This window comes from Lutra lutra, chromosome 7, assembly GCF_902655055.1.
Source record: "Lutra lutra chromosome 7, mLutLut1.2, whole genome shotgun sequence".
NCBI classification, from domain to species: domain Eukaryota; kingdom Metazoa; phylum Chordata; class Mammalia; order Carnivora; family Mustelidae; genus Lutra; species Lutra lutra.
In genome coordinates this window covers 114,997,195-115,006,030 of record NC_062284.1, presented here as the reverse complement: position 1 = coordinate 115,006,030, position 8,836 = coordinate 114,997,195, and the positions used below count along the sequence as shown (strand labels likewise).

At 50.6% G+C, this 8,836-nt stretch overlaps 1 long non-coding RNA gene across 1 annotated transcript; it reads left to right on the top strand.

The window, feature by feature from the left end:
• Positions 1–379: 379 nt before the first annotated feature.
• Positions 380–7,182, top strand: LOC125104031 (uncharacterized). Its single transcript, XR_007128568.1, has 2 exons — positions 380–540; positions 5,835–7,182. It is a non-coding gene; the product is annotated as an uncharacterized LOC125104031 (long non-coding RNA).
• The last annotated feature ends 1,654 nt before the right edge of the window (positions 7,183–8,836 follow it).

The window sequence follows — 8,836 nt, the reverse complement described above, 5'->3', positions numbered from 1 at the left end:
GCTGGTTCCTAAGGATAGGAGGGAAGGATCCAGAGGAGTAGAGAGGAGGGAAGCCCCCAAGACAATGTAGGGACAAGGGAATGTCTAAAGGGGCTTTGTGTTGGGGAGGATCAGAAGTGAATGATGGGTTTGTGGAGGATCTTGAGTGTCCTGCTAGGGATTTTCGACAATGTATTTTGGAGAAGGACGGGTGGCCAGTTGAAGTAGGATTTTAGGTTAGGAAGGTTAATCTGGTGATGGCACAGAGGACTGGTGGGAATAGTGAGTGGGGCTGGGAGCTGAGCATGAGGTGGTGAGGGTCTGTGGGAGAAGGTGACCAAAAGAATATTCCAAAGCAATGGCCTCAACTTTCAGGTACAATATCCAGGTGCCCATCAGGAAGATCGGTAGCCCAATGTGACTATCTTCTACCAAGTGGGAGATCTGGGCCCTGCTGGGTACGGAGGAGGAGAAAGCAGCCGTGGTTGCAGAATCTCACAGGGAAGATACTCATGTCCTTGATGCCCTCTGAAGTCTCTCACCACAGAAGATGAAGGCAGAGTGAGTGTTACATCTTGTTCTCTTTTACCCACTGTCCCTACAACACACACACACACACACACACACACACACACTCACACACCCTACTGTTGCTTATTCAGTTTATTAGGTTTCCACAGAAAGCGAACTTCTGTTCTAATCTCAGATAATATTTATTCGGGATGCAATTTCAGCCTTGCATTCTATTGTTTTGCCTCCCTTGGAGCCGGTCTTTTAAAGATCTATTCCCCTGCCAAAGCTGACCCTTCTTCTGTGGGTCCTCTTGCAGCTAAGACAACCCCTATTGCTTGTAAAGGGTTTTGAGATGCTCTAAGGAAAAGTACTTTGACGGCACATAGGATTACTGCTACGCGGCCAGCTCATCCCTTGCTCTGGCCCTGGCAGCATGCCAATCCTGAAAAGCCCACTCAGCTGTTCTAGGTTTTCCCAGAAGAGCTACCTGGGCAAGAAAGGAGAGGCCTAGACATGTTGGAGATGGCAACTGTTCCAGCCCTTTCCCGGGACTGGGTGGGACGGGGCAGATCCACAGGGGCAGGGCAGGAGGGAGGAGGCTGCTCCAGCAGGGGCAGAGCCCTGGGTACCCTGGCTCTATCTGATCTTCTCCCTACCCTGGGGTGATTGTGGGCTGGGCTTACAGCACGGGTGACTTTCCAGAATAGCCTGGAGGACAGGTGTGGCCCCAGTGAAGAGGGAGAACATTAACCCCCCACCCCCCCAGCATGTGATCAGTATTCAGTGAATGCAAGGTGTTCAAACCCTAACTCAAACACCTCATTTCCTGCCTGCTGCTGGCAGGTCTTAGGCTGGGTGACTGCTACTTCTTCCTCCCACTGGGCAGAGTGGGCGTGTGTCTGTCTTGGTGTCTTCCCTGTGCAACTGACCAAGGCCAAGGTGTGCTTGGGCTCATGTCTCTTGCAGGAACACGGCTAGCTTGCTCATGCGAGGACAGCTTGGCCTTGGCATCAAGGTGACCCAAACTTCAGGGGTGAGAATGCGGTGGGGGGAGGCAATGTGCTAACTGCCCATTCATCCTCACCGTGCCAGCCACTTTCCCATGGGCAAGACTCACAGGCTCACCTTAGCTTCACACGCCATTGCCCAAAAGCTAAACCATGCAGCCCATTGGGGGTCCTACCCCAGCCCCACAGACCTGCAGCCTTTCCTGTTCTTTCGGCAGCCCTGGCCTATGCATGGACTGGGTACCCTTTCCCTGAGTGTCCTTCTTCCATCAACTTCTCTGCTTGGGGAACTCCTTAGGGGACAAAACTTGCCCCAAAGTCATCTCTCCCATGAAACCTGCCAGTTTCCTCCTTTGATGCCTTCTTCTTAGGGCTCTCTTCTGTCCCTTTGCTGGAGAGCGCACTTAGAAAACCTCTTGCTCTGGAAGCTTTGTGTCCCCAGCTTTCAGCCCTGTGCAAGTCTCCGTGATTGCTTCTTGACCCAGCCTGGGTCCACTGAATGTTTGGGGTCTAGCCTGGCTAGACTTGGAAGTTCTCTGGGAGACGATGCCTACAACCTGGGCTTTGACTTCCCTTTCCATTTCCAATGGCCTCCCCAGAGGTGGGCTGCTGACCCAGCAGGAAGTCCCCAGGTCAGTGCCCATGCACACCACCTGTGGCTTGTCTCAGCCTCACACCCGCCTTCTCTGGCTCTTCTCTGAGGCACCGGGTTCCTCCTTTATCCCCCAGACTCCTCCACTGACCGCTCCCTGGCCTTTCTTGCTGAGTCAGCCCTCCGCTAATTGCCACCAGCTGGCCAGGCAGGCTGCCTTCCCGAGATGCAGCGGGCTGCCTGTGCAGGGAGGCCGACCCTGGGTAGCTCTTGTGCTGGGGGAATTGGCACTGCTTCCTCTGGAGAATGTTGGGGGAGCTATCCTAGCCACGCCCGGTGTGGGGTGAGCTGGGAAGAAAGACCCAGGAGAATGTAGGGAGATGGGGAGTGGGCCTGGGGGAGACCAAGGGTCCTCCTTCTACTGTTCTCAGACTTTCTTTACAGCAGTGGTTCTCAAAGAGGCAGGGTGATTCCCTTTTCCAACCCTCACCTGCCTGGGGCATTTGGCAACGTCTGGAGGTGTTTTTGGTTGTCACAACTGGCAGGGGGAGGGGAGAGCTGCTGGCATTCAGTATGTAGAGGTTGGGGATGCTGCTAAGCGTTCTGCAATGCGCAGGACAGCCCCACGACAAAGTTTTACTTGACCCACAGTGTCCACAGGGCCAAAGTTGAAAACCCTCCTTTAGAGAAAAGAGGCTGGGGCGGGCTGGGATAGGGGCCTCACGTCTGAGAGGAGGGCTGGAGTGGGTTTTCATTTGTCTGGGGACTTGTTCTTAGGGCACATGTGCAGCCTAACCTGTCCCTCCGGTCCCCACAGGGAGCCATCAGCATCTCCCTGCACTCGCCCTGCTCCTCACTGCCCTCCCCCATCCCCACCCCACAATTCAGGTGGGGGAGGAGGGGCCCATTTCTACAGCCAGCAGGCATTAGATGTGGAGAAAACCTCTTACCTTCCTTTATTTTGCTCCGTATCAGCTCATGGTTTAAGAAGGGCAAGGAAGCAAGGACTTTCTTCCCATTTTTCTAAAAACATTATATATGAAGGAACATTTTTTTTTCTTTCATCCCCTATATGATAATATTATTCACCACCATGCACTGATTGCTTGCTTTGTACCTGGAACTTTCACACACATGATATGATATCATTGTCACAACAACAACGCTCTGAAATAGCTACCATTATTCCTTGAAAAAAACCCCAGCTGAGGTCCACACTAGTTGTGGAACTTGACCAAATCACAGAGGTAGAAGGGGTGTTGCTGAGATTGGCACCAAGCCCTTCCTCCCAATCGGTGAATGGAACACCCCAGCGATTTCTCCTGTAGGAAGTCAGTGTCATAGAGGAACTTTTCTTTCTTTCTCTCTTTTCTTTTAAACACTCTACTAAACCAATAGAAGAGCTTTCTAAGTGAAAAGGACCACAGGGGTTCTCATGTCTTCCAGAACAATAAGGGTATGAGCAAGGGGGGACCAGGAGAGAGGCTTCGGGCCACCAGGCAAGAGGAGGCTGCCCGTGGACGTGACTGGTTCCCGGTAAGAGTGACTAATGCTGCCATGAGTCAGCCTGGGCCCCGGAAAGGTCCTCTTCCTCCTCCAGGCCCCATGTTCCCCAGCCCTGGGGGTGATCAGGTGCCTGGAAGGAAAGACCAGGTGCCCCTCCCAGAGAGCATGGTCTGGCCGTCTTCTACTCAGGCGTCCATCTGTCCATCCGTCCATCCATCCGGGGAGCTCTTGCTGGGCTGCTGAGGGCCTCTGGAGCTTCGAGGCTGCAGGAGGCAGGCAGTAAACAGGAAATGGTTAAGTAAGAGCAGGTGGGGCATGCCGGGTGCTGGAGCAGGGCAGGAAATAGCTAAGCGGCTGAATGGACTCAAAAGAATGTTCTGCCCTCCTCCCTGAGGCTTTGGCCAAGGGCTGTCCACCCACCCCTCCCTGCCCTGCACTGAGAGGCACCCAGACCAGCAGCCGGCAGACCCCCCGCTGCCCTCCTCGGTTCTGCTGGGGCTGGGAGGTGCTGGGAGGAGAGGGCCCAGAGTACAAGGAAGCCCAGCCAGGAGAGATGGGGCAAGAAGGAGGGGGTCCCTTCCCTCCAGGGCTGTGAGCCAGGCCCATCTCCAGTGGCCCAGGAATTAGGGATTGGGGGGCGGGGTGTGAGCAGCCTCTCCAGGCCCCAGAGGTTGTTTTCCTCCTCCTGGTTCTTTGTTCCCTAGAGGGCCCTTTGTGTTGACTGAGGCTCCTACCCTGGGCTAAGCCCAGGGCTGGAACAGTGGCCTGGGATCTGGACAGAAAAGGCCGGAAGCCCCAGGGGCCTCCCCTGCTCTCCCCTTTGCTCCTTACAGCAGCAGGTGTCCCGGCAGAGGGGTGGCACTCTCTTATAAGGTGAGATGAGGAGCCCGAGGTTAGGGAAGTGGCGTGGCTCACACGAGGAAAGGGGAGAAAAGGGCGCTGGGGCTTGAACCGCACCCCTTTTGCCTCCCTGCCCTTCTGCTGCTGTACCTCTGCTCCTTGGTGCCTCTCCTGTGCAGAGAATTTTCTTCGCTCTACCCTGGAGTAAAATTAGTGGTGCTCTGGGTGCTCTCCTGACCCCATTCTTAGGGGACCCACCCTCGTGGGCAAGCAGGGCTCTGCTTCCCAGGGTCCTCTTGCAAGTGGGCTGCTTCTCTGCTGAGCAAAGGGTCCCATAGCTCTGGTCTTGCAATGTCACTGACACATTACTGTCTGGGGACTCTGGGGCAGCCAGGTATGAATACCCAGCCCAGGCCTCAGCAGGCACGATTCCCTGGGTGCCTGAGGGGCCCACGGGGACACTGAGGCAGGTGTAGCCTGTTCCTGGTGCTGGTTGTTTCTTGTTCCCCAGCACATGACTCCTGGGTGCGGCAGTCTTGCAAGGGGGAGTTGAAGGCCTTAGCCCCTGAGTAGGGGGAGAAGCTGTGCTCGGGTGTTTTCCTGATAGCAGTGGACATAAATGGTATCTCAGCCCCCAAAGAATGAGCACAACCAAGTTGATTGGGTATTATGTTCTATTTGTTTATAGTAAGTATATATTTAAGTATGTGCATGTGTGGATTTACATGCATACTGGTGCATGTAATCCCTACAGCAACCCAAAGAAGAGGTACTCGGATTATTCCCATTTTCCAGATGAAGCCTAGAGAAGGGAACTGACCTGCAGTGGTGGGTCAGGTATTCTGACTTCAGCCCAGGGCAGCTGGCTCTGGCCCACACTCTGGCAGCTTTGCCTGGGTGGGAGCCTTTGAGGAGGCCCCATTTGTTCTCCTCGAGGTCCCTTGTAAGATCCCTGTTCTGTAGGAAAATTTCCTTGTCTCTGAGGAGCCAGAATTTCCTGGGCATCCACCAATATATCCGAGGCTCTCGGGTTCTCTGATTGAGAATGCCAGAAAAGAGGAGGAGAAAACAACTGGAGAGCTCGTCAGTTCTCCAGGCTGGGCCATGGGCATGGCGTCTTCCCTGTACCACTGTTATGGGGCCCTGGGGAAATTCTGCCATCAATTCTGTTCATTCAAGAGCTGTGGGTTGGCACCAACTTTGTGCCAGTCCCTGGGCTGGGCACTGGGAGGAGCCAGCTAGAGCAGACCCATCTCGTGTGCCCTGGGGTGTTGGTGGAAGCAGAGGAGTATTTTTTTTTTTTTTTAAATGATAGGATTTTTTCAGAGTCTTGGTAATGAGAGAGATTTTGCGTTTTGTGACTTTTTTTTTTAAGATTTTATTCATTTATTTGACAGAGAGAGATCACAAGTAGGCAGAGAGGCAGGCAGAGAGAGAGGAGGAAGCAGGCTCCCTGCTGAGCAGAAAGCCCGATGTGGGGCTTGAACCCAGGACCCGGGATCATGACCTGAGCCAAAGGCAGCGGCTTAACCCACTGAGCCACCCAGGCGCCCCGCAGAGGAGTATTTTTGTGCATCTTTTGATTTAGCGTGGTGGATGCTCAGAGGTGAGTGTGTGGGTGGGGAGTGCGGAAGGAGGGACTTGGTACTTGGCAGAGCCTGGGAAGTCCAAGGAGGTGTCCGGCAGGTGAGCAGGATTGGCTGAGACTTGAAGGAGGATCCCACTCAACCAGGAGGAAGAAAAGGGGTGGGCATGGGGAGCAGAGGGGACAGTGCAGGCAAAGGCTTGGAGGCCTGCTGTGCTGGTGAAAGCGGAGCACAGAAGCACCTCAGCATTGCTAGAGGCCGCGGGCCGGAGAGGACCTGGTAGGGTTGGCATCACAGGGCCAGGGAGGCCATGTCATGGTCAGGGCTCTGGAGCTTTGTCAGCCGACTTGTCCTGGCCTGAAAGACCCTCCACAGAGAGAAGGGCCTTGAGGGAGGACAACGCAAGAGGTGGACCCCCCGCCCCAGCCCCCTGCTTCAAGAGTTACGATGAAGCTACAGTGACAGAGACAGTAGAAGGGACAGAAGAATGGACGTTTATGATCATGGACATGGTAAACAGTGCGCGAGATCTGCCCCTCACCCCACGCACAACTGCATTTTGAAAAGTGCAAAGGGAATTCAATGGGGGAAGAATAATCTTTATAAACAAGAAATGGTGCTGAAAAATTTGGACACCCATAATGAAAAAAAAAAAAAGTCTTGGCTTCTAACTCAAATAATATCAAATACAAAAACATAAGAGAAGGAATGAAAAGAAAAAACCGTAAAAGTATGAAAGAAGAAAACATAGGAGAAGAGCTCTGTGACTTGAGTTAGGCCAAGTTTCTTATTAAGATACCAGAAGCGTGATCCATGGAAGAAAAATGGACAAGGTGGACGGACCAAAATTAAAAACTTCCGGTTTTCAAAAGACACCTAAGAAAATGAAAAGAAAAACCACAGACTAGGGAAGAAAATGTTTGTAGAATCTGTATCTGACCAAGAGGACTTAAATTTAGACTATATTTAAAAATTCCCTAATGTCAGTAATAAGAAAACAAACAATTTGGTTTTTAAAATGGGCAAAATATTTGAACACACACTTCATCGCAGAAGAGAGACAGATGGCAAATAAACCCATGAAAAGACGTTCAACATCATTAATTACTAAATTAAAAATCATAATGAGGATCCACTCTATCTAAAAGTAGTTAAGATTCCTTAACTACTTAAGTTCCTTAATGGAAGAAAAAAAATTTAGAAATTAGAAATTTAGAAAATTTAGAAATTTAGAAATTTAGAAAAAAATTTGTAAACCTCCAAAGCTGACGCTACCAAGTACTGGGGAGGATGAGGAGAAAATGAGACTCTCATTTGCTGCTGGTGGGAATGCAAAATGGCACAGCCCCTGTGGAAGATGGTCTAGAGGTCTAGGGTACAGTTTAGCATCCGCTCACTCTATGACCCTGCAATCCCACCATTAGGTACTTACCAAGAAAGATGAAAACTTACATCCACAAAAATGTGTATGCAAATATTTATAATGTCATCTTTCATGGTGGCTGGAAACAAGGTACAACCAGTGCAACAGAAATACTCTTCCATTAAGGAAAAAATGAAACGAGATGGGATCGGGAGGGAGACAAACCATAAGAGACTCTTAATCTCACAAAACAAACTGAGGGTTGCTGGGGGGAAGGGGGTAGGGAGAGGGTGGTTGGGTTATGGACATTGGGGAAGGTATGTGCTATGGTGAGTGCTGTGAAGTGTGTAAACCTGGCGATTCACAGACCTGTACCCCTGCGGCTAATAATACATTATATGTTAATAAAAAAAATAAAAAAAAAGAAATATCCTTCCATTGTATACCTTGCATACATCCTTTCCTTGCATGCATGCATTGAATGGATAGACACACTGTTACGCTATCCACTGAATGGGACACAGCTCAGAAGTGAAAACAAACTGCTGGTCATACCACGCACAAATCTCAAGTGCACCGGGCTACATGGGAGGAGCCGGACTCTGTGTGCAAACCCTGTGTACAAACTCTGCATACAAACCCTGTGTACAAACTCTGTGTACAAACCCTCTGGCTTTGTACCGCAGGATTCCATCAGCAGGCACACCTTGGAGCTATCTCGGGTTTGGGTCCGAACCCCTGCAAGAATGTGACTATCTCAGTAAAGGGAGTCAGGTGAATTTTTTGGTTTCCCAGTGCATACGAAATTACGTTTGCATGGTACAGTAGGCTATTACGTGTGCGATAGCATTCTGTCTACAAAAACAATATAGCCCTTCATTAAACATGCTAACCATCATCTGAGCTTTCAGCGAGTTGTAATCTCAGATTACGGATCACTGTACCAAATACAACAATAATGAAAAAGTTTGAAATACAGTGAGGATTACCAAAAGGTGACCCAGACACACTGTCGGGAAAGCGGAGCCGAAGGACCTCCCCATGTACAGTGGCCGCAAACCTCCAAGTTGTGGAAAAAAGAAACACAATATCTAAGAAGTTCAGTAATGTGAAGGGCAGTAAAGGAGGTATGCTTGCACACGACATTTTGGAAAAGGCAGAACTACAGGAACAAAAAACCTAGTAGTTTTCCCGGCTAGGGCCAGGGGCGGGGTGGAGCGGGAACACTGGAGAGTTTAGGGGGTAATAGAAACTATTTCATACCTTAATCGCAATGGTTACATGACTACATGCATTTGTCAAAATTCCAAGAATTGGATTTTAAAATGGATGAATTTTACCATATGTAAATTATATCTCAATAAACTTGACTTTAAAAAAACACAGTGCGCTAGGTTATACAACCTCATGTTATAACTAGGCTCTAGGCCTGGGAGCTGGGAAGACTCAC